Source organism: Camelus ferus, chromosome X (genome assembly GCF_009834535.1).
Source record: "Camelus ferus isolate YT-003-E chromosome X, BCGSAC_Cfer_1.0, whole genome shotgun sequence".
Lineage (NCBI taxonomy): Eukaryota > Metazoa > Chordata > Mammalia > Artiodactyla > Camelidae > Camelus > Camelus ferus.
The window spans coordinates 21,350,236-21,373,408 of record NC_045732.1 but is presented as its reverse complement, the minus strand read 5'-3'; the positions used below and the strand labels follow the sequence as shown (position 1 = coordinate 21,373,408).

Sequence of the window (23,173 nt, the reverse complement as noted above, 5' to 3'; positions counted from 1 at the left end):
ATTAGATTCCAAGTGATGAATGGATGTCAGATTAGTGTCAAATTGCTGTGTTTCTAAGTCCGTGCTGTCAATTTATGTCCTTACTGTGGATGATAACGAACAATAAGGAGAGTGGCACCTGTCCACAGGCCACACCCTGAACAGGTCTGCCCAGGGCCAGCATCTCCCAAAGGGTGTGGTACACAAGAGGGTTTTAGGTTACACATGGGCAAACATCTTTTCAATTTTGGATTAATAATCCTGTGGATTCTTTCATTGTATTGTAAAAATACAACTAGTACATCAAGCTAATTTCATGAATATTTTTAGAATAAATAAAAAATGAAAAAAACTCAATTTAAAGAAAACTACTAAATAATAGTGTAGATTGGTGCTGGCTAATACAAACACAATGCTAGCTGCCTATATAATCCTAAGTTTTCTAATAGCTGCACTAAAAAAGTAAAAAGGAATATATGAATTAATATAATAATACAAATTTTAACCCAGTATATCTAAAATACTGTCATTTCAACATGTAATTAATATGAAGAATGTTAATAGAGATCTCTCTCTATTCTTTGCACCAAGTCTTCCAAAACGAGTGTGGCGTTAGCATTTCCAGCACATCTCTTATTTGGACTAGTCACATTTCAAGTACTCAGCAGCCAGCTGTGGCTCATGGCTAGCATATTGGACATCGATCATCTCAAGCATTTCCATAATGGCAGAAAGTTCTGTTGGTCTAGAATGAGCCGTGTGGTCACATAGGGCACCGTGATACTGAGTGCAGTCACCGTGCTGCCGAGTGTGGTATGAAGAACAAGAGTTTACGCTGTGGTGTTCAGTCCATCCTTGAGCTCTTGTGTGGGTGTGCTTGGTGGAAGTGGAAAGATTCTTTGATCAAAAGGTCTCCCCTGCAATACAGCAGCCAGGCTGGACCTTCAGGCCCGGGGGGACAAGCCACTTGTGCTCTCCCCGGCGTGGGCAAGTGCTGAGGCCCTCGCGCACGTGGTTTTCTCGGAGACCTGACAGGCTGTGGAAAGGGGGTGGGCTTGACTCGGCGGTAAATGTTGGGCTGTTATTGAGGGAAAGTGGGGTATAATGCTGATGGAACAGTGAGTGGGGGAGAGAGCAGTGTTCGCCAGCTCAGGCTCCCTCAGGTTCCGTGTCAGGTGCAGTGGGGAAGCCCCTCTGCGGTGTGGGTTCTGCCAGGCTGGGTTAGGATGGCTTTGTGGGGGCACGTCTGGTCATTTCCCCTCAAGGCTAGTGTCGTGCCTTCCTAGCGCCCTTCTCTGGTTGTGCTCAACAGGTTCCAGTTGGCTGACAAGACAGACCCCCTAACTCTGGGGACCACGTTATTGGATAGTTCCAGTAAATTCACCGGCTGGTCCTACCTCCCTGTCTTAGGTTCAGTTCTGGGAGAGAGCTGGCACTGGCTTTAGGGGAACTTGCTGGGCAGGGCCAGTTAACCAGCAGGACGGGTCCCTGCCCAGACCGAGCTGTCCTCCCCCTCCTGAGCAGTTAGTCTGTTTTCACCTTTGACACCGAGTCTTTAAGAGTTGACTGTTGGTTTAGCAAGTCAACCAGTGTGCAACCCCAGTTGCTGTGGTAGACTTATTGGATTAACTTCCTTTTTAGCTCCATTTTTCTATCCCTACTCTTGGTTTTCTCTTTTTCGCCCATTTTTTGTATTTATTTCTGCTGTATTTTATATAAGCAGAAGGAGGGAGAGAGGAGGGCATAAGATGAATACCTGAAATAAATAAATACAGAGCAGGAGAGTTTTTCCTTGAAGCTTGAGTTTTTCATCAGGCACTGAAAGGCCTTTTTAAGCAGTGCTCTGTGTCTTTGTTTCAAAACAACACCCTAATATGTGCCCTTAACTTCAAATAACCATCTGAATTGTAAACTGGGCAAAACAGGATTCTTCTGCTGTTCTCATTTTTAAAAACACCCCCCCCCAAACACACACACATGCACACACAGGATTCCTGTCTGTTCTCTTCCTGTTGCACATAGGTTGCATTTTCGGCTTTCCACTTACTAGAGAGGCAGCCGTCCTTGTGCATGGAGCTAGTGTCCCCTCTTAGCAGATTTTACTCTTCTCTGTTCTATTAACTGTGTGTGTTCAGTTTTCTTGAGCACCAGTCAGGGGTGACAGTTGGTGGTGAAATATTATGACAGCCTTCAGTGGAAGCTTTCCTTGCACTTGGGTAGTTTTTCCCCCAGTGTAGTTATGTGTTGTGAACAAAATTTAACAGGGATCATTTTCATTAGCTAGGTAACCAATATTATTTAAGCAGATTTAGTTTCATATTTAAAAAAATTACTGATTCTAATTGCAGTTTTCTTCCTGCAAAACGTGCTCCTGCTTTCCTTTTTCCCGCTCCTCACTCACCTAAATTTCCACTTCACTGGATTTTTTCTTCAGTCACGAATTATTTCTAAAGAATAATTGCTTCTTATTAATGGTCCATTAATTTCTACATATCCCTAATCTTCTGGACCGAGATTAACTCTTTTTATAGCAGAACAGTCAGGAGAGCAGAGTGGACTGTCTCACTCTACTCTGTTCAGCTTTCATTTCTCTAACTTGTCTTTTACTTTCTTTCCGTTTTGACTGAGAGACCCACAAGGACCCAGTGCCTTTCTACTAAGGAGTGTGGAATGTCCTTTGTGGTGCATAATTTTATCTTTGTTAGTTAAAAATTAAAAGGATTCTTGCCACTTTTGTAAAGATGTGTAAAGATGATGTGTAAAGGTGTGTAAAGATGATTTCAGAGTGAGTGCCTTTTATGATCAGGCCAGTTCAAGCGGGAGGTACGATACACAGAGCCGTCCAATAGAAAACTGTTCTGTTCTACTTCTCTTCCAAATGGTAGCCACCTGCCGTGTGTGGCTACTGAGTGCTAGAGTTTTCATTGTATCTGATTTTAAATGATTTAAATTTAAATAGCCACATGGTAGTGGTTCCTGAATTGGGCTGTGCAGTTAACTAGATGTTAACTGACCTTGCCAGATGGGATCAGAAATGAAGAGTGCATTTTGGGTCTCATACCAGTTGCTTCAAACCTATCTGTTCTTGGTTTCTCCCCTATAAGCTCTGGTATTTGGTACTTCTCATTCACCCCCTCTCAGGTGTGCGCAGGCCACCAGGAACAGAACCGGCCCTTGGCTCCTGTGGTTCATATCAGGCCTCTAGGGCCATGGTAGAACCTACTAGCCAAGACTGACTTCTGGCTCCTGGTGGCCCTGGGGTACCCTCTCTGTCTCTGCCTCAGGTTTGGTCACATAACTTGGTTGGAGGAGAAACCAGGTTGACTTAGAAGGCATTACCAGATCATTAGATGAAACCATGAGCTGTGCAGGATTTGGGTGCGCCATGTGGAGAACTTCTTCACCAAGAGGTTGGCAGGGATTGAGAGTGCAGGCCGAGGCCGGGGAACCCCGCGGTGGGAGGGCGTTGAGCATCACCGCTGAATGAATCACGTTCCCTCTTTGCTAGGACGTGCTCACGAAAGTACATGAGCCTCTGCTCTGTTGTCCACCCTGCTCCTCACAACTCTGGCCTCACATGTGGCCCGTGGAGGAACTCAGCTGCTTGTGAGTGAGATAGTACACTAGGTAATCTGATCAGTGCTTTCCAGCTCTGAGATACTGTGATCCTCCAGTGCCGACCCAGGAGGCAGAGGGAAGGGTAGTCCGCTTAACTAACAGACTTACCAGCCTTCCACTCCCCTCCCCCTCCACCATTTCAACCAAGACAGGGAGGCTTCTGCCTCCGTCTCTCATGACCCCATCCACATTGCCAGTGCCTGGGTCAGACTCTCATCTCAGGCCTGACCATTATCATGAGAGCCTTAGGGATCTCTGTCCAGGTCTCCCGCCCTGTCTGGATCTATCATGTCACTCTCTTGCTTAACCTCCTCTGATGTCTGCCTCGCACAAGCACAGTCTAAACTGCTGCTGGGGTTTCCCAGGTTGGATGTGTTGGGATGGGGCTCCCGCTTGCCCCTCCAGCCCCCTCTCTCTGGCCACTGATTGCCCCCAGCCGGGAGTGTCGATCGAATTCTACATCCGCTAGCGCCTCGCTGCCCATGTGCGTGTTCTTCCCTGTGTCCAGAACTCCCTTCCTCGCGGAGTCTGCCACGTTCACCCTTCAGTACTCGGCTCACACCTCACCTCTTCCCTGAAGCCTTTCCCGACCACACACACTTTCGGTGGGCTTTTGTTTCTCTTCCATTTCCATCACGGTGTTGATAACACTAATTCAGGTAGATCAAGTCATGTGCAAATAAACTTGGGGTTGGCGTTTGGAAACTGAAGTGCACAGATCTTAAGCATACAGTCTGATGAATGTTTACATATATACCCATGTAACCAACACCCAGATCAAGAAACTAAACATTTCCAGCACCCAGAAGGCTCCCTTGTGCCTCCTCCTAGACAGCACCCCCCAAAGGTGACCATTGTTCTCACCTTTTTTCACTATAGATTAGTTTTGCTTGTTTTGAGCTTCACTAAAATAGTTTTATAGTATGCACATTTTTACTGCAGCAAAATACACATGACATAAACTTTACCATTTTAGCCATTTTTAATGTACAGTTCAGTGGCATTAAGTACATTCATGTTGTACAACCATCACCACCATCCATCTCCAGAACTCATCAAGTATATGCTTTTTGTGTGTCTGTTTTTTTTTTCCTCAAACTTATGTCTTTAAGATTCACCCATGTTTCAGTTATCAGTGGGTCATTTCTTTTTATTTCTGAGTAATCCTGCATTGTGACTATACATACTACAATTTGTTTTATCCATTCCCTTGCTGATGGACAATTGGGTTATTTCCAGTTTTGTATTCTTTTAACTAAAACTGCTATGAACGTACTTGTACACATCTCTTGGTGCCCATACACAGGCATTTTTGTTGCATACATACCTAGGAGTTGAATGACTGGGTCAGAAGGTAGGCATATGTTCAGCTTTAGCAGATAGAGCCAAATTGGAAGTAGTTCCCTATTGCCGTTATAACAAATTACCACAAATTTAATGGCTTATAGCAACATGAATTTATTATCTTAAAATTTCGAAAGCCAGGAGTGCTAAAATCAAGGTGTTGGCAACGCCCTACTGGAGGCTCTAGGGGAGAATCCATTTCCTTGCCCCCTCCAGCTGCTAGAGGCTGCCTGCATCCCTTGGCTCGTGACCCCTTCCTCCATCGGCAGGGCCAGCAGCATAGCATCGTAGTTTTTCTCTCCAACTTCTGCTTCCATTGTCACATCTCTTCCCGCTTACTCTAACTTTCCTATCTTCCTTGTGATTACATGCAGCCCACCTGGAAAGTCCTGGCTAATCTCTCCATCTCAAGAGTCTTAACTGAATTACAGCTGCAAAGACCTTTTTGTCGTAAAAGGTTTTCACAGGTTCCAGGGATTAGAACATGGACATCACTGGAGGTCCGTTGTTCTGCCCACCATTTTCTGTGCTGAGAGTTCCAGTTCTTCCTTAGTCTTAGTCTTTGTCAGTCCTCGGTCTTTTTAATTGTAGCCACTCTGGAGGGGGATGAGGGACACATCCATGGCTGCCTCCCCCAGGCAGTGTGTCCTCCTCTGCTCTGATATAGATGTATTGTAACTTACCAGTATTATATTATAAATATTTGTTTATATGCCTCTGTCCTCGCCAAACCATACACTTCTTCATGAGACAAGTCATATAGTAGCTGGTTCGATAAATGCTCACTGAATGGTAAGTAATAACTGAGGGCAGTTTTCAGCAGAGAAGCAAGCAGAACTCAAGGTTTAAATGAAAGCCTGTGCTTACAGTCCCATCTCTGGCTCAAGGTAGGTTTTTCTCCCAAATAAAAATAGGACCAGAGCAAAGAACCTGGTTTCTGGTTTTATAGCTTCTGCACACTGTTCTTTCCCAAGGTAGTTAATCTATAAGTGAGTAATGCCCTAGAAGGAGATTTGGGCCTCGACTCCTGAGGGCGTTGGTTGGAAATGACTTCACTGTGTATGTAAATGAGAGAGGGAGATGCAGTTCCGGAAGGCAGGCTTCTGGGGCGTCTGATCTTGGACCTTTTGCGGAGACTCAGGTTTTCCTTTTCCCTGGACTCTGCTCATGTAGCAGCACACTGCAACTTCTCGCTCGTGGAAGGAAGGACCTTCCAAGGTAAGTAGAGCTTTCTTGTTCTCAGGGAATGTCGTGTGTGTGCACTGAGAGCCGCCTTGGAAACTTGAGGCCGGGATTTCTGAGGAAGGTGAAGGCAGAGTAGAAATGAATTAGCCATGTCCCTGGACGCAGCGGGGTGGGCGCACATGGCTTGGCACCAGGGAGACAGATCTGGAAGGTAGGGTTAGTGTTAGACAAAAGGCAGGCAGGACTGTGGCTTCCTTTGGAAACATCCTGATGTGAGTGACCACTTTCTGAGCTGTAGCTTGTTCCCCACTCTGCTTGGCTGGGTGCACACCTGGTTTCAGAAGGGCTATCGGGTTTCGAGCCCTCAGTCTTATCTTTCCAGGCCGCGGAGGTGTTGGCAGCGTTCCCATGGCTTGGCGTTACTTTGACCCTCTGGGGTGTGGCGTGTGCATGAGGAACTTTGCCCTTGATGTGGCAGAGGATTTTTTTGGCCCTTATGGGGAAACCTCTCTGTCATTGAGTAAGACCTGACTGGTCAGCACTTGGATTATAAAGGAGTCGGTCTTTTGAGAAAAATACTATCTCAGGGTAGGAGTTACCATGACAGGCCTCTGCCAGGGTGATTGGGCCTTGTTAAAGACATGCTGACACAGTCACAGCTTTGGTGTGACTGATCTGGAAACAGGGCAGCCATGCCAGTGGGGGGCACGCCTGGACCCTGAGTGGGGTGACTGCTCCCCATGCCAGGAGGCTTGGGACGGCTGAATCAGGCCGTGGCCCTGTGTTTATGGAGTCCCAGTGACTTCCTGGATGTCCTCATCTCTCTGCCTGCTGCGTTCCAGTTGTGGAGAAAGTCAGGTGGCTGCATGCCTGCCGAGAACCGTCCCTCTGAGACTCGGACCCTGCTCCTTCTCTGCTCCTCGTTACCTTGGACCCAGGAGGCTGAGAGCTTGGCCCTTGGGAATCCTCCTCTGCAGACCCCAGGCTTGGGGGCCCCGAGACTGGGGCGAGCTGCCGCTCAGTCAGGTATGCGGTAACTCTTCCCAGGGCCTTCTCTTGGTCTCTGTTCATACAGACCTCTCGCCTCGAAATGCCTCTCCTCCTGCTGCGCCTCCGAGGACAGGCCACACACCTGCTCAGCACCCTTTCCACAAAGCATCCCAGTTTCCGTAAGGAGACACAGGGTCTTCTGTGGGACCCACTTCCTTAAGCCCGCCTAACAGGACTTGGCATCTGGCTTTTACTCCGGGACATTAGGGTTTCCCTTCTCTAACCTTTTGCACAAATTGTCCGTAGTATAGCCTCTTCACCTCTTTCTTCAGTTGAGAATTTACTGATGAGATATCACCTCACACCTGTCAGGATGGCTTTCATCCAAAAAACAGAAAACAAATGCTGGTGAGGACATGGAGAAGTTGGAATGGTTGTGCACTCTTGGCGGGAATGCATAATGGCGCAGCCACTATGGAAAACGGTATGGAGGTTCCTCAAAACATTAAAATAGAGCTACCTTATGATCCAGCAATTCTACTTCTGGGTATCTATCCAAGAGAATTGAAATAAAAAATCTCAAAGAGCTATTAATGCTATTCACAATCGCTAAAATGTGGAAAGAACCTAAATGTCCGTGGACAAATGATTGGCTAAAGAAAATGCAGTATATACATACAACGGAATAGTATCCAGCCTTAAAGAAGGACATTGTGCAATATGCGACAACATGGATGACCCCTGAGGGTATCATGCTGAGCGAAATAAGCCAAATACTGCGTGATTCCACTGACATGAGGGTATCCCAATAGTCAAATTCGTAACATCAGAGGGTAGAATGGTGGTTGCCAGGGCTGAGGGGAAATGGGGAGTTACTAGTCAATGGACATAAAGTTTCAGTTAAACAGGATGAATACGTTCTAGAATTCTGCTGTACCACATTGTGCTGACAGTTGACAGTACTGTATTGTACACGGAAAAGTTTATTAAGAGTGTAAATATCATGTTACTTGTTCTTACCACAATAGAATAAAATTTTAAAAATAAAAAAAATTTTAAAGAATTTACTGCTTAAGACCTTAATCTAATGAGATACTGGCATGTCCACTAACTAGCTGTGGGGCCATGGGTTAGTTTATTGGTCTCTTCTAGCCTCAGGTTCTTGACTTACGATGAAATGGGGCTAATAACAGAGACTCCTCACAAGGTTGACAGGAGGATTATATGAGGTAGGCATGGGAAGCGCTTAGCACGGCGTCTCGCACGTAACTGTGCTCCATGAGATCGGGGTGTCGTCGTCGTCATCTGTGCACTGAGTACAAGGCCGAGACCAGATGTCTGGGCGGAAAAACTTTTTTTCTACGTAATATGCATTTGTATCAGTATACTAATATTGTTGTACACTGGGTGCTTTCAAGGACATAGTGACCTATTGAGATATGCTTTCTCTAACGTATAATCCAAGTCTAACATCGAAAAGTACCGTAAATGGAAGTGTAAGACTGGACCATGAGGCCAGAGGTAAGCAAACAGTGACTTCTGGCTGGAGGACTGGAGACAGTCTGTGCTTGTGTGAGCCGCCACAGTCACTGGCACTTGGGTGCCCTGTGCTCAGCAGGACAGCACTGCCAGGTTCTCAGCAAGTAGTTACCGCAGGCCCATCTTCGCCACGCTTTCCAGCTTCTGCACAGGAATGGCGCTGCCTTTTCTCCCACTTAGGGCTTAATTTATATACTGAAATTCTTCAAGTATACAGTTGTGCCCTACTCAGCGGCCTGCAGCTGGTGGCCTTCCTTTCCCTCTTCCTGTGAGGTGTGTCAGACTCTCCTCCTAGGTCCTGGTTCTCATTGTTCTAGCTGAGCTTTTTCTTCCCACTTTGGGCAGTTAGCATTTTTCCACAGAAGACACCAGAGAATAGAGGGACACTCTTATTTTTTGCCCTCTACCCCTCTTTGGCACTCACTGCTAAATGAAATAAAATTCAAAATTTAGCTCCTAGCCACATTTTAAGTTGCACTAGCCACATTTTAAGTGCTCACTGGCTCCATGTGGCTAGTGGCTGCAGTGTTGCACAGCACAGACACAGAACATTCCCGTCATTGCAGAAAATTCCGTGGGGCAGTGTTGGTCTCGAGATTGTCTTACAGTCGCAGGCTGTTTAATAGAGAGGCAAGCATAGGTGTTCATCCTCGCTGCGATGGTTTTGATAACTTCTTCCAAATGACCAAGTTGGATGTATAAGCGTTAAATCTAGCTGCCTAGTCAGTTGAAACCTGACTAATGTAATTAAAATGTTTTCACCTCAAATTTGTAATGTAAAAAGGATGTTCACTTTCTGAAGACTTTTTTGTACTCCCTTATTACTTTGATGCAGATATCAAGTATAGGTTCTTAGATAAGAGGGCTCTGACTTTTTTTGAATTGTTTTTTATTGTGGTGAAACATACATAACGTAAACTGTGATGTTTTAACCATTTTTAAGTGTACAGTTCAGTGACATTAAGTGCATTCACAATATTGTATAACTGTCATCATTATCAATTTCTAGAACTTTTTCATCATCTCAGACAGAAACTCTGTAACCATTAAATAACAACTCCCCATTTTTCCCTCCCCCTGGTCCCTGGTAACCGATATTCTCTGTCTCTATTTTACCTTTTCCTATTGTAGATACATCCTCATTGTAAGTGGAATCATACAATATTTATCCTTTTTTGATTGGGTTATTTCACTTAGTATAATATCCTCAGGGTTCATCCATGTTGAAGCATGGATCTGAATTTCATTCCTTTTTTAGGGCTGAATAATGTTCCACTGTATGTATAGACTACATTTTGTTAATCTCTTCATCTGTTGATGGGCACTTGGGTTACTCCCACCTTTTGACTGTTGTGAATTATGCTGCTGTGAACATAAGTGTACAGAGATCTGTTTGAGTCCCTGCTTTCAGTTCTTTGGGGCATATACCCAGAAGTGGTATTGCTGGGTCATATGTTAATTCTGCTTCTTGAAACAGTGGGAAAATTATTTTTGAGGTATATGATGCATATAACAAATTTCAACCTTATAAAGTGTACAGTTCAGTGGTTTTTAGTATGTTCACAAGGTTGTACAGTCATCCGCACTAGTCACTGATTTTTATAGCCCCTTAGGAACCAGAGGGAGAGAGAATCTTGAAGGTGGCTAGAGTGTAAGGAAGGGACCTTTCAGGGTTTGTGTGAGACTGTTTTAAAAAGAAGGATATTTGTAACAAATCCTTGAAATGCCATGCAGGCTTTAACTGGAATACCTGGCCCACTGCAAGGCTTTAAGATGGAAATTCAGAAAGGCTCCCCTGCTACCTGACATATTTTCAGCTACTTATGAGGCCTTGTTTTATGGAACAGGGTGTTGAATAACCTCACAAATGGGTCAGACTCCTCAGGATGCTCTGGAAGCCTGGTTCTGTAGGATCAGGAAGGCTTTTACATGGCTTCTTTCTGTTTCCTTGCACCTCCTGTGTTTGCTTTGTTTGCTTTGTCAGATGTCCTTTCCTGGCTTGGAACTGGTTTTATTCCTCCTCTGGTTCTGATCTCAAATCCCGCAACTGCTTGTGTTTCCAAACATAAAGTGGATTGTTTATAATAAATGCCTTTAATATTTGATTTTTAGATTGCAGATGCTCTGCTTTGAAGCAAATAATAAAACTCATCTACTTTTGTTACTATGTGCCATTCATACATACCAGGGTGCTCAGGTTTTCACTCGTTCTGGCCGTGTACTTGTGGTTTTAATATTTTATGCTTTAGGGATGGTTTTATTGTGGTTTTCTGATACTCTGCCAGCTTTTCTTCTTTTTTTGTATACCGCACAATTTGCCCATTCACAGTGTACAGTTCAGTGATTTTTAGCATATTCACAGAGTTGTGCAGTGTACAACCAATACCACAATCAATTCCAGAATATTTTTATACCCCCAAAAAGAAACCACACACCCATTGGCAGTCACTCCCCATTTTCTCCCAACCCCCAGCCCTAGGCAACCTAGCTGCTAATTTACTCCATGTCTACATATTTGGGGCCAGCTTCTTAGATCCTTGTTTAACAGTGATTTCCCCCCCTAAACTATAGTGTAAGCCACCCACTCTGCTTTCCTTCCCTGTTACATTCTTATCGTTTTCCTCCCTTCCTTCCCTCCTTCCTTTCCTTTCCTCTTCTTATATTAGCAGGTTAGCTATAAATCCCATTTAAATACCTCTCAAAGTGGATGGGTTGGTGGATGGGGCACAGCTGCAGGAATTCATCCAACAGATGGACAGGTAGCCATTGTTGAGCCCTGGAACGCCCTCCTAAGTCACCTGCCTTCATTCTGTTACTCTGAGGCTGGATTTCTTTTTTTTCCCCAGGTTTATTGAGAAGTAATTGACATACATCACTGTATGTATGTGTTAAGTTTAAGGTGTACAGTGTGATGGTTTGATTTATATATGTAATGAAGTGGTTACCACAGTAGGTTCAGCTAACATCCATCTTCTCATATAGATAGAATAAAAACAGGGGAAAAATTTTCTCCTTGTGATGACAACTCATAGGATTTACTCTCTTAACAACTTTCCTATGTAACGTACAGCAGTATTAGTTACAGTCATCGTGTTGTATGTTACCTTCCTAGTACTTACTTATCTTATAACTAGAAGTTTGTACCTTTTGACCACCTTCCTCACGTTTCCCCTTCCAGGTGGACTTTCTTTTCTGTGGCTGGGCTATGGGGACCTTGAGTGCTAGGCCAGTCAGAGCCGCAGGGCTGGAAGCCGCTCTGGGATTAACCGACCATCCTGTGTGAGTAACTGCTGGAAATGAAATCAAGTGCAGTTTCTAGATGTGTAAATTCAGTCACTTGTTTCTTCTCTGACAGAAACAGTATTTGTTAGTCACTAATAGTAGAGCAGTTTCAAAATCTGCAAATACAGTTGACCCTTGAACAAGGCAGGGGTTAGTCCTCACAGTCAAAAACCCACATATAGCTTATAGTCATCCCTCGGTATGCATGGTTCTTCCCTGCATGTGGTTCCTCTGTATACGCGCTTCCACATCTGCAGATCCAACTAACAAGGGATCATGTAGTACCGTACTATTTACTACCGAAAAAAATCTGCTTCTAAGTGGGCTTGCGTAGATCTAACTTGTGTTGTTCAGGGTGAACCGTATCAGTATGTAGTGTGCTAATTGCTGTTACTTGCAGTAAGAATATATAGGTTGCACTTGGATGTAAGTAGTTTTTTCATTCAGTATAGCTTTTTGCTTACGTTTGTAGCCAGATGCCTTGATTTTGAATCCTGGTTCTGCTGCCTTTATTACCTAGGTGATCTTGGGCAAGTCACTTCACCTTCCTGGAAGCCTCCTCTCCTCTGTGGAAGGGGAGAGTAATAAATCCAACTGCACAGGTTGTTGTGAGATTTAAATAAGAGAATGTGGAGATTTCTGGTCAAGACGGTGGAGTAGTAGGACCACGAGCTCGCCTCCTCTCATGATCACAGCAAAACCACAAGTGGCTGCTAAACAACCATCAGTTTTAAAAGACTGGAACATAGCAAAAAAGATCTTCATCTGGAAACATAAGGAATCACAGCAGGATGATAAACAAGTTTCTTCTGTGAAGCACAGGGAACTATATTCAATATCTTGTAGTAACTTATAATGAAAATGAATATGAAAAGGAATATACGTGTGTATGTGTATGACTGAAACATCATACTGTGCACCAGAAATTGACACAACGCTTTAAACTGACTAGACTTCAATAAATAAGAGAATGTGTGCAAAGCACTTAATACAGCACCTGGTGGAGAGTAAGAGCTATGTAAATGTTAGCTAGTATAAGAGGGCATATTTTATTGTGTGCCTGCTGTATACAAGGCACCAGGCTAGGTTTTGCAGGGATAAGCCAAAGCCTTGTGAATGGAATCCGAGCTCTGTTGATGTTGCAGTCGTGCCTCAGCTTGGCAGTTAACACTGGGGAAGCAGAGGCTGGTGGCGTTCACATTTTACTCATCTCTTTAGACTATAAATTTATTAAATAATTTTCAGGACATACTATGTTTCATTATAAACATCAACACAGGAAAGATTTGGCTAAGTTTAGGTTCTTGCTGTAAGTTGTAGATATTTTAATTTCTTGTGGGCAAATTAAAACATTTTATCATTTACTGTTGGCCACTGGTAGCTTAATCAAGGCAAACCATCTTCCTCAGAATAAATAACCTTGACAAAAAGGCTAGTCAGGGTCCTACTTAATGAATGTACTAATTCATTTCGGTGTTGAGCCGGGGCAGTGTTGGCTTGCAGCACGCTGTCTGTCTCCCGTCCAGCCACACCTCCCGCTGCTGCGATGCAGCAAGTGCCGGCAGGCCCTCTCTGTGGAATTTCTCAGGCACGTGAGAGAGAAGCATGGTGTACCCTCAGGACAAGATCTGTCCTGCCTTTCCTTGTGTACTTTGGTTGAGAGAAATAGAATAAGCTCCTATTTGGGGAGGAAGTTTGGGGTTTTGTTTATTTCTTAGAAAATGGTGGGCGTACTCATAGTACAAGCTTTGTATCAGTTTTAGGCTAGGAGGACCACTTTTGAGCTGACTCTAGATGTCAGAGGGTCAGCTGGAGTCTGTGCAGGCTCGGCCTTCAGCCCCCCAGGAGGATAGGGGGCAGGAGGCGGGTGGCAGGAGCCAGGCCTTGGAGCACCTCCCAGAGGCATCATCACATGTAGCCTCAGGCCCTTGTGTTGTCTTGGAAGAAAGTCTTTCAGGCCTTCATGTTCCCATCAGTAAAATGGGATGAGTGATACCTACTTCTTGGGGTTGTATTAAGGACTAGAAAAATACATCTGAGGCACGTAGCACACTGCCTTCCGTGGGTCAGAGCTGATGAGTAGCCATTCTAGGCCTGGAGGAGACCAGCGAGTTTGCTTTGTGGCACCTTCAGATGAGCACAAAGACCAGGCCAGTCAGTTTGTTTTGGTCAAAATAGCATCCCTCAGTTATTTCATCCAGGGAGAGGGAAAAAATGCACGTGTGACACGTATGCTGACGCTCCTCTGTCCCATCCGCTCCATGCCAGACTCAGTTCATCACCTGGAAGTTGCCTCGACTTTCTTCCAACACCACGCTCTGGACAGACGTTGCCAGTCGGTCAGGGTCAGTAGGAGTGACACAGCCGGGTTGTCTTCCCTGCAGCACGTTGTGTGGGTGAGGCTGCTGACCTGCACCCTGACTCTTCCATGGCGGTGCCTTTGAACATCCTGTCTAAACATGAGCCTGGCGGAATCACAGTCCTGTAACTGTCTTTGCTCTGTTTTACAGCAGCTGGTCTTTTCTACACGTCACCTGTGTTAGTCCTCGTTTTTTTTCTAGCTTCTATTTCAGCGGCATCTCTTTTAGTGTAAAAATCCCCAGAAGGCATTTCTACAAATGGCCTTGACAGAACCTAAGGACATGTGCTTAAAAGAAGCTCTTGGTCCACTCTGCAAACATTAATTGAGTGCCTGACATGTGCCAACCGGTGATGTGTGGCAGATACAACATAGCCCTAGTTTTCCAGAGCTCAGTCTGCAAAAGATCAAAAGTGGACAAACCGTTCTTTTATTTAGTCCTTCCCTCCACCCTGTGGCAAAGGCAGAACTCAATTTACAAGGAAAACGGAGGCTGGGAGAGCTGTTTCAGTTTACTAAGCAGCTAGTGCATGGGGCCAGAATCGTTTTTAGCAGCATGCTGGTATGGGCTTTGGCTTGGGACAACCCCTTGCTGGCCAGCAGTGGGGCATCCACACAGGAGGATGGACAGTGAGGCGGGCTGCTGACTGCCTCCCCAGCAGCCATTCTTTCCTTCCTACAGAGCTGGGCTGTTGGGTGGTCAGTGCTGGGGCCAGGCTTTGAGTCACTTCAGGCCTAAGTCATTCTTGGTGCCCCATTCCCCTTTGCCATGTGTTCACTCTCCTGGCCTTCCTTGCAGCCATGTGACCCGGTACCAGCCAAGGAGACTTCTGGGGAAGACGATTGGGGATCTTTTTGGCACCAAAGGGAAATGAGCATGAGGAGAGAGCCCCTGCCTCCCTATTTTGGCTCCTCCCCTCTCCATCCCACTTTGTCTGCTCTCTTGTAAGAAGTTGATGCTGGAGCCATGGCAGCATCTTGTAATCAGGAGGGGAGCCACACTGAATAGAGAAGCAAAAGGGTCTTGGGTCCTTTATCTTCCAACCGCTGGAGTCTTCCACCCAGGACTCTCTTCCTGAACACCTCTTGATAAACGGGATCACGAATGGCTTTGTGGTGAAAGCAGTTTAAGCCTGGGCTTCTCAGAGCGTGTGGTGTATGGATGGCGACATCATCACCACCCAGGAGCTTGTCCGAAAGGTAAACTCACGGGCCCCACCCAGCCCAACTGAATCAGTCTTTGGGTGGGGAGGGTCGGCATTTTTGTTTTCAGAAGACCTCCAGGTGATTCTGACGTAAGCTCAAGTTTGTGAGCCACTGATTTAAGTCATTGTAGCCTTCCTAAAACTGATCCTGCCCAGGTCGATAAGGAAAGAGCTGCCATTTACCAGTCAGTTCTCTGTGTCCAAATGAGGACCGGCTTTGCCTGTTGGCAGCCAAGTTATGCCAGTGGCGGTGACACAGATCTGTTGACTCAGTGGTTTGGATGATACTTTTTCCAGGGGAGACCAGTCAGACCTGCCTGGGTTCTGGGGTGTCAGTGTCTGGGTCTACAGGCACCTGTCTGAGCCCAGCCGAGCCCTCACGCCCTGCCACTCCCTGAGGAGCCCTGGAAGTGTTTGGCCCTCAGAACTGAACATGACAGGTAGAGGTATTTGTTTTTCCCTGAGTAAAAGAATTCTTTTTTTCAATCAATAAAGGGGGTGCTGGAGAAGACACCAGACTTAAAGGTCTCACAGATATGAGAATGGAATGGTATCTGAGGTGTTCAGGTGACATGTACTTCCTGGGAGCCTGCCCTGGGCTGAAAGCTGGGAGAACAGTAGTGGGGCTAGACTGTTACAACTGCAGGGATGGTGGGGGCTGGGGCTGAGTGCACACAGACTTCTCCTTCTTAGGGTACTCGGGTAAATCAGGGAATGCTTCCTGGAGGAAGTGGCTACTCAGCCGACAGTACTCAGAGTGTGTGTGCTGGGGTAGGGGAGAGGGCGTTCTGGGCAGGGAGCAGAGCTTGTGCAAAGAGCTGGAGGTGAGAGAGACCCTGGCTCCTTGAAGCTGGAGACAGGAGCTCGGTGTGGCAGGAGGGTAGAGTCCCCTGGGAAACGGTCCTGTTCGAGCTCTCAGACCCAGGGACACATCTGAGAAACAGGTTGAGATGTAGACAGAAGGATATTTAAATGATTTATTAATGTGAACTGTGCTCTCATTGTCTTAAATGGAAATGATTTATTTACTGCTTTTTATTATGGCCCATTAAATACTGCTTGGACGAAGCAGGCCATGTCACAAACACTGCTTTCATGTCCCTCCCTGTCCCACCCTGTTCCCTCTGCGATTTATTGTTAGGTAAATATTGATATATACCATTCCTGTGAGCAGAGGCACTTGCTGACTATTTATTTGGGACCTTCGTAAAGCTTCTTTATCTCACCAGGCCTCCCTTTTCTGCTGCTATGAAGTGAACTAAAACAGTATTTCTCTCATGTGTCCGTCCAGTCGTAGCAATGAACCATCTGGGCTGCTTGTTATAAATTCAGGTTCTCTGCCACCTCCTGGGAGATATCAGTTCACCAGGTCTGAGGAGGCAGTTTGGGAATCTGTATATCTTTAAATTAATTTTATGGAATGTGTGTGTGTGTGTGTATGTAAAATTTATGTACATACTTGGGCATAAATTGTATGTATAATTTCTATACAAGAAATGCACCCATCTTAAGTGTACTGATAGATGTGCCTTGATGAATGTACACACTCCCACAATCACCACCACAATCGGAATACAGACCAGACCATTCCCGTCACAGCCCCTTGCAGACGTGCCCCACCCTCCGCCCGTGGCAGACACTGAGCTGCTTTCTGTTGCTATAGATTAGTTTTCCCACTCTAAACATTTCGCATCAGTGGAATCACATAGAGTGTACTCTTCTCTTTGGCCTCTTTCACTCAGTATGTTTTTGAGATTCATCCGTGTTGTGTGTGTAAAAGTAATTCATTCCTTTTATTGCTGAAGACTAGTTCTCTCACTTAGAATGTACGAGTGTTTTTGCTGCTTTGCCGTTTTAGCCATTCTCTTGTTGGTGGACAGTTGGTTTGTTTCCAATTTTTGGCAGTTATGGACAGAGATCTGTGAACATTCACGTGCACACGGCTTTGTGGGCATACATTTGCATTTCTCCCGGGTAAATCCCTGGGAGTGGGATTGCTGGGTCATATGATAAATGAATGCTCTAACTGGGAAAAGAGTGACCGCACTCTTTTCCTAGGTGGTTGTACCAGTTTACATTCTCACCTGCAGTGTAGGAGAGTTCTGGTTGCTTTGCATCCATGCCGGCACTTGGTATGGTCAATTTTTTTGTTGGATTTAAATTTTTTTTTTTTTTTTTTTGCCATTCCAGTGGTTGTATAATGGTTTGTTAGTTGTGGTTTTGGTTTGCATTTTCCTGATGATTGAAGATACTGAGTATCTTTTCATGGGTTTCTTGGCATGTGAAATGTCTGTTTATACATCTTTTGCCCTTTTTTTTATTGAGTTGTTTACATATTTAGCTGTAAGAATTTTTTATTTGCTTATATTTTATTTCAGACTCTATTCACAAGTAAGATTGGTCAATAGTTGTCTTTTTATGTTAAACTGAAGTGTTTTTTTTAATAATTTTTTATTATAGTCTGAATACAAGTTCTTTGTCAGACATCTGTGTTGTGAATATTTTCTCTTTGTCTGGTTTGCCTTTTCATTTTCTTAACAGTGTCTTTTGAAGACCAGAAGGTTTAAATTTTGATGAGGTTTGATTTATCAATTTTTTTCTTTTAAAGTTTGAGCTTTCTGTGTTCTGAGAAATCCTTGTGTACCCCAAGGTCATGAATATTTTCTCCTATGTTTTCTTCTAGAAGTTTTACAGGTCCATCTTGAGCTAATTTTTATATATGATGTGAGGTATATGGATCAAGGTTCTTTTTTTTTTTTGCATATGGATGTCCACTTGTTCCAGCACCATTTGTTGACAAGACTTCTTTTCCCATTGTATTATCTTGACACCCTTTGTCAGATATTCGACTGCTCATATCTATGTGGGTCTATTTCTGGACTCTCCATTGTGTCCTGTTGATCTATATGTCTGTCCTTACTCCAGCACCACACTGTCTTGATTACAGGAATCTATATTTGTAAAAAAAAACCCTTGAAGATTCTCAGAATCATGTCCACTTGGGAAACACTCTTATTAGATTTTTCTAAGGCTCCTTCCAGTGATGACAGTCTTAAGTCTGTGTATTCCTTCCAGCTCAGCCTCAGTTTGTACCTCAGCTCCAGTGGGGTCTACAGACCAGAAGAGCAGCATCACCCAGGAGGTTGTTCAAGATGCTGATTCTGGCCTTGCCCGAGACCTACTGAGTAGAACCTGCATTATAATGAGCTCCCCAGAGGGTTCCCATCAAGGTTGCATAGCAGTTCTCTAGCTGTCATTACCCTGAAGCAGGGCTTTACAGATTTTTGGATCATTAATAATTCCACAGTTAGACACACATATTACAATGTACATATCGTTGTAGCTGAAACAGGTTTTTACAAAACAGTGCTTACTCTTCCTATTTGGTGCTTGCTTTTCTAGTCCTTTCCTCTCTGACCCTATACCTCCTTCCCTCCCTTTCTTCCTATTACAGCTTTCTTCAGGTGTAGTTGATGTACTGTGAGCTTCACCTGCTCTAAGTGAACAGTTTGAGTTTATATGATTGTGCAGCTCTCTCCACATTCAGGTTTTAGAACACTGTCCTTGTCCCACAATATTCCCTTCTGCCTCTTTACAGTCAATTCTACTCTATTTATTTTAAATACTGGTCGCTACCTACAATTTGCAAAGAGTCCCAGACTCAACTTGGACCAGCAGTGTAGCAGCAATGCTCAGACTCGGCTAAAGTTGGCTTCTTATTGAGCCAAGGGCCCTGAGACATGACTTCCAAGCACAGAATTATTTTTACACTGAAAGTTATTTTTTAGTGTATTTCTGTCACATAATAATGCATCATATATTTACACAAGCTTTAATGTGTAGAATTTAGTTGCTGATTCCATAAGTTAAAAGAATATTGGCCTTCTTAAACCCCTCAGTTCATTTCTCTATGTATTTTTGAGCCTGGACTGTCTGGTCATGAGTTATACCATGACGGTTGCAGAGAGGTAAAAAGACCTCAAGTATTTTGCTTAGTCACATGTGTCCGAAATATTGTAATTTTTGAAAATACAGAGGGCTATATTTGTGGTTTTCTTGTCCGAGGCAGATTCTAAAAGTCCTTCAGGTGAGTTAGAAGCCCAGAGTTGAGTACATGTTGTAGGTTTCCATTGTGAATATAGAATATATTTTCCTCTGTGGTCAGTGCCTTTAAGGCAAGGCCTTGCCTTTCACCTCTAGGCAGCTGTCACCTCCCAAGTCTGTACTCAGACCATGTGAATTTGCATCTCACCTCCACCATTTACCAGTTGTGTGACCCCAGGAAAGTGTTTAACCTCTCAGTTTCCCTACCTGGAAAATGGGGACAATAATACTACTTACTTCATTGATTTTTTGGGAAAGTTCAGTGAATTTAGAGATGTGAAGTATTTAGGACCAGGCCTGGCATGACTGATGGTGGTTATCATCATCCATCATTAGTCTCTAGACTAGCTGTTATTGAAATCCCCCATTTAGTGCTTTTCCAAACTCCACAAATTCCTTAACAACCAAACTTAACACATCACTTTCTGTTTCTGTCACAAATGCCTATTTGTGTAGCATCTAGCTCTCTGGGCTAGAATTCATCCTTCCCTTTCTGTTCCACTTCTGTTGAAATCCCCAGGAACTCTCATCTGGATTATTCATTCACTGGGTAGCTCAAATGACGGGACAGGATTTCTGTGCGCCAGGCCCTGGAACCACCTGGGTGGGCTGAGAGGACAGGATTGGGTGCAGGGATGGCCTGAGCAGTGGGGATAGGGCTCTGAGAAGGACAAGGTGGTACCTCAGGGCTCCCTTGTATTTGAACTTTTACATGTTCCCAGTAGACGCCTCCCTGTGTCGAGTGAAGGTCTTAGAATGAAATGGACCAAATGGCTTGTTACCAGCTTGAATGATCACCTGGAGAAAAACTTCAGAAAGTGTTTTGTCCCAATACCTGCTCTTTGTCTTTGTTTCATGTGTTTGGTGACCATCTCAGCTATAGTGTGTGTAGGACCATCATGTGCTGTCCTAAGCAGAGAACTCCAATTTTGAAACCTCAGGAAGTCGATACTGAGCTCGATGAACGTACTCAGTGCTGTATTGATGAGTGAAACCTCGGGTTGCCTTGGGAACACAGACGACCTTCCTGTTACTATAAAAAGGGACGCAGTGGCTACAGTTGTGAGGCAACCTACATTTTACTGATTCTTTATGGTAAAAAAAAATGCCCAAAGAGAAATGCTTTATTTTTAAAAATAACTTTGATCAAACACCTAAGATATCTTTTTTGTGCTGATCAAATCAAGTAAACCCACTTTTCAAATGCTTGTTGGATTTTACAGGAATCAAAGATGCTCCATCCATCTCCTTTCTCCCTTTCTTCCCCGTCCTCACACAAGTGGGCAGGATATTTGTTGTAATATACAGTGTAGGTTGTTTCCGTCAGCAGGGATTATGATTAAGGGTATGGTTTGTACTAAGGCCTTTAGGAGGGAACTTCTTTGCCCCGTCAGGCTGTGAAGGCCAGGTGAAGGCTCAGGGAGGCCCTCCCTGGGTAGCCTGTTGAGGGGGTGACCTGGCCATGGAAACCTCAGTCCGAGTCCCAAGGGCAACACATTGTTTTTGCCTCCACATTGTTCTGGATTTGCGCTGTGATTTCACTGTGCTGCCGTCCAGGAAAGTGGCACTGGGGCAGTTTGTTCCATAATGATTGTTATAAAACCCTTACCACTACTGTTAATGCCATGGTCCTACCTAGGGGAACAAATCATGCCTGTTGATGCTGTCAAACACCTGTAAGATATTTCTTGTGTTTCTTTTCTTATTTTTCAATTTTTTAATTACTGTATTATTTAATCATTTTTTTTTAATTTTGGTGGGGGGGAGGTAACTAAGTTTATTTATTTTTAGAGGAGATCCTGGGAACTGAACCCAGTACCTCATTCATGCTAGGCAAGCGCTCTGCCACTTGAGCTATACCCTCCCCTATTTCTTGATTCTCTATTTTTGAAGAATTTTAAAAATACAATGGATATTACTATAAATTGCTACAATTTTAAAAGCTACCCAAATGGGACTCATGTTACTCTATACTTACAATTTTCTAGCTTTTTTCATACTGCTTTATATTGATGGTCCACAAACCAAAATGGATTCAATGTAGAGGAGGTTTTTCTACTTGTGGCATGCAGGGCAGCTTACTAGAGCACAGTTTCTCAAACTCTGCTGACACTACTGACTTTTGGGGCTGAGTAATTCTTCGGTGTGTATATTGGGGTGGGGTGGGGCCGTCCGGGGCACTGTAGGATGTTCAGCAGCATCGCTGGCTTCTACCCACTGGATGCCCGTAGCACCCTCCCCTCCCATTGTGACAACGCAGAATGTCTCTGGACATTACCAAGTGTTCCCTGGAGGACACAGTTGCCCCTGGTGGAGAACCACTGTGTTAGGGTCTAAGGGTTGTGTAGCATGCTGTTTTTAAAGGCAGTGGTCGTGTCCACACTGATTTGGGGTCAGCTGTTGTAGAAATGTGTGTAGTGACCTTTAAGTGCGACAATTTGACTAATGTAAAATGTGAGTCCAAATCTGGTGTGCAAGAAGGAAGGAAACTGTGACAGCCACAATAGTCAAGTCGGCCACACTCAAGACACAACTGTAGTGCACAAAAGGGCATTTGCCATGTGTTTCCCAGAAACAGATAATCAAGATTCATGTTTTACCTTTTCTCTTGTCAGTATCACCACCTGTACTCTTACTGTTTTCAGAATAAACTTTTCAACCAGCAGCAATAAGTAGAATTTTAAGATTCCTGTGCCTTTTGTTTTTCCAAAGAGGTATTTAGTGGGAATGAAGTGCAGTAAATTTAATTAGCCAGCTGGAAATGTCTGCAAGGCTGTTTAGGAAGGCATGCCTGACTGCCCTGAACGACAGAGTGGGGGCACACTTTGCTCTGCTCTCTCAGTTTGAAAAAGAATCTCTTTGAGCCAGGAAGCTGTTTCTGCCTCAAGGCCTCAAAATGCCCTTGAAGATCGTCCTTGTTGAAGGATGCCAGATGCAGGGCTGGTAGATTGGGATGGGACATGCTTTTGTGGGAGAAAAGGAACAGAAGGTTATTTTAAATTTCAAAATTCTTTATGTGTCTTCAAATTGTTTGTAATACAAAGAGTGATTTTTTTTCCCTAATCTCTTTATTTCTCCCTTTGTATTTGATTTTAAAACTGAGGAATCTTTTCGGAACTGCAGGCCCGAGCACTGCACTGATGACTTGAGTTCGATTCCGGTAGCCCTATCAGTGCTCCTCGATGCGCTGGCGTAACTGAGGGACCATCTCTGATGTGGGGCTGAGCCGCCAAGAGCTGAAACGGGGAATAGAGGGGTCTGGAGCGGGGTGGGGGGGGGTCACTTTGGATAGTTGAATTGCTCAGCAGTGGTTGAAGTTCAGGTCTGGAGCCCAGTGAGATGACTGAGGAAAAGTGGGCAGCCTGGACACAAGGGCTCCTGCCAACTCTGTAACAGTGAGGGTGGAGAGACCCCCCTTCCCCCGGGAGCATGTCAGTGTGTCAAAACACTCAGGAAACAAGGTCAGAATGAGGGGCTTGGGACAAGGGGGTTTCTGGCCTGCCTCGCTCATGCTCAGGACGCAGCTCTTCCCACCACAGGGACTCGGGAATCTGATGGGCACCTGGGC

General features: G+C 44.7%; 1 protein-coding gene across 9 annotated transcripts in view; it reads left to right on the top strand.

The window, feature by feature from the left end:
• MAP7D2 (MAP7 domain containing 2) overlaps nucleotides 1–23,173 on the top strand; it is a 91,595-nt gene that overhangs the window by 6,534 nt on the left and 61,888 nt on the right. Inside the window, exon 1 of one of the 9 annotated variants that reach the window (XM_032474576.1) lies at nucleotides 6,037–6,159. The exons of the other annotated variants lie outside the window; for them this stretch is intronic. The gene's annotated coding sequence lies outside the window, so the exon portion shown is untranslated. Of the gene's footprint in view, nucleotides 1–6,036; nucleotides 6,160–23,173 lie in introns of those variants that run through there. 9 annotated transcript variants of the gene reach the window in all.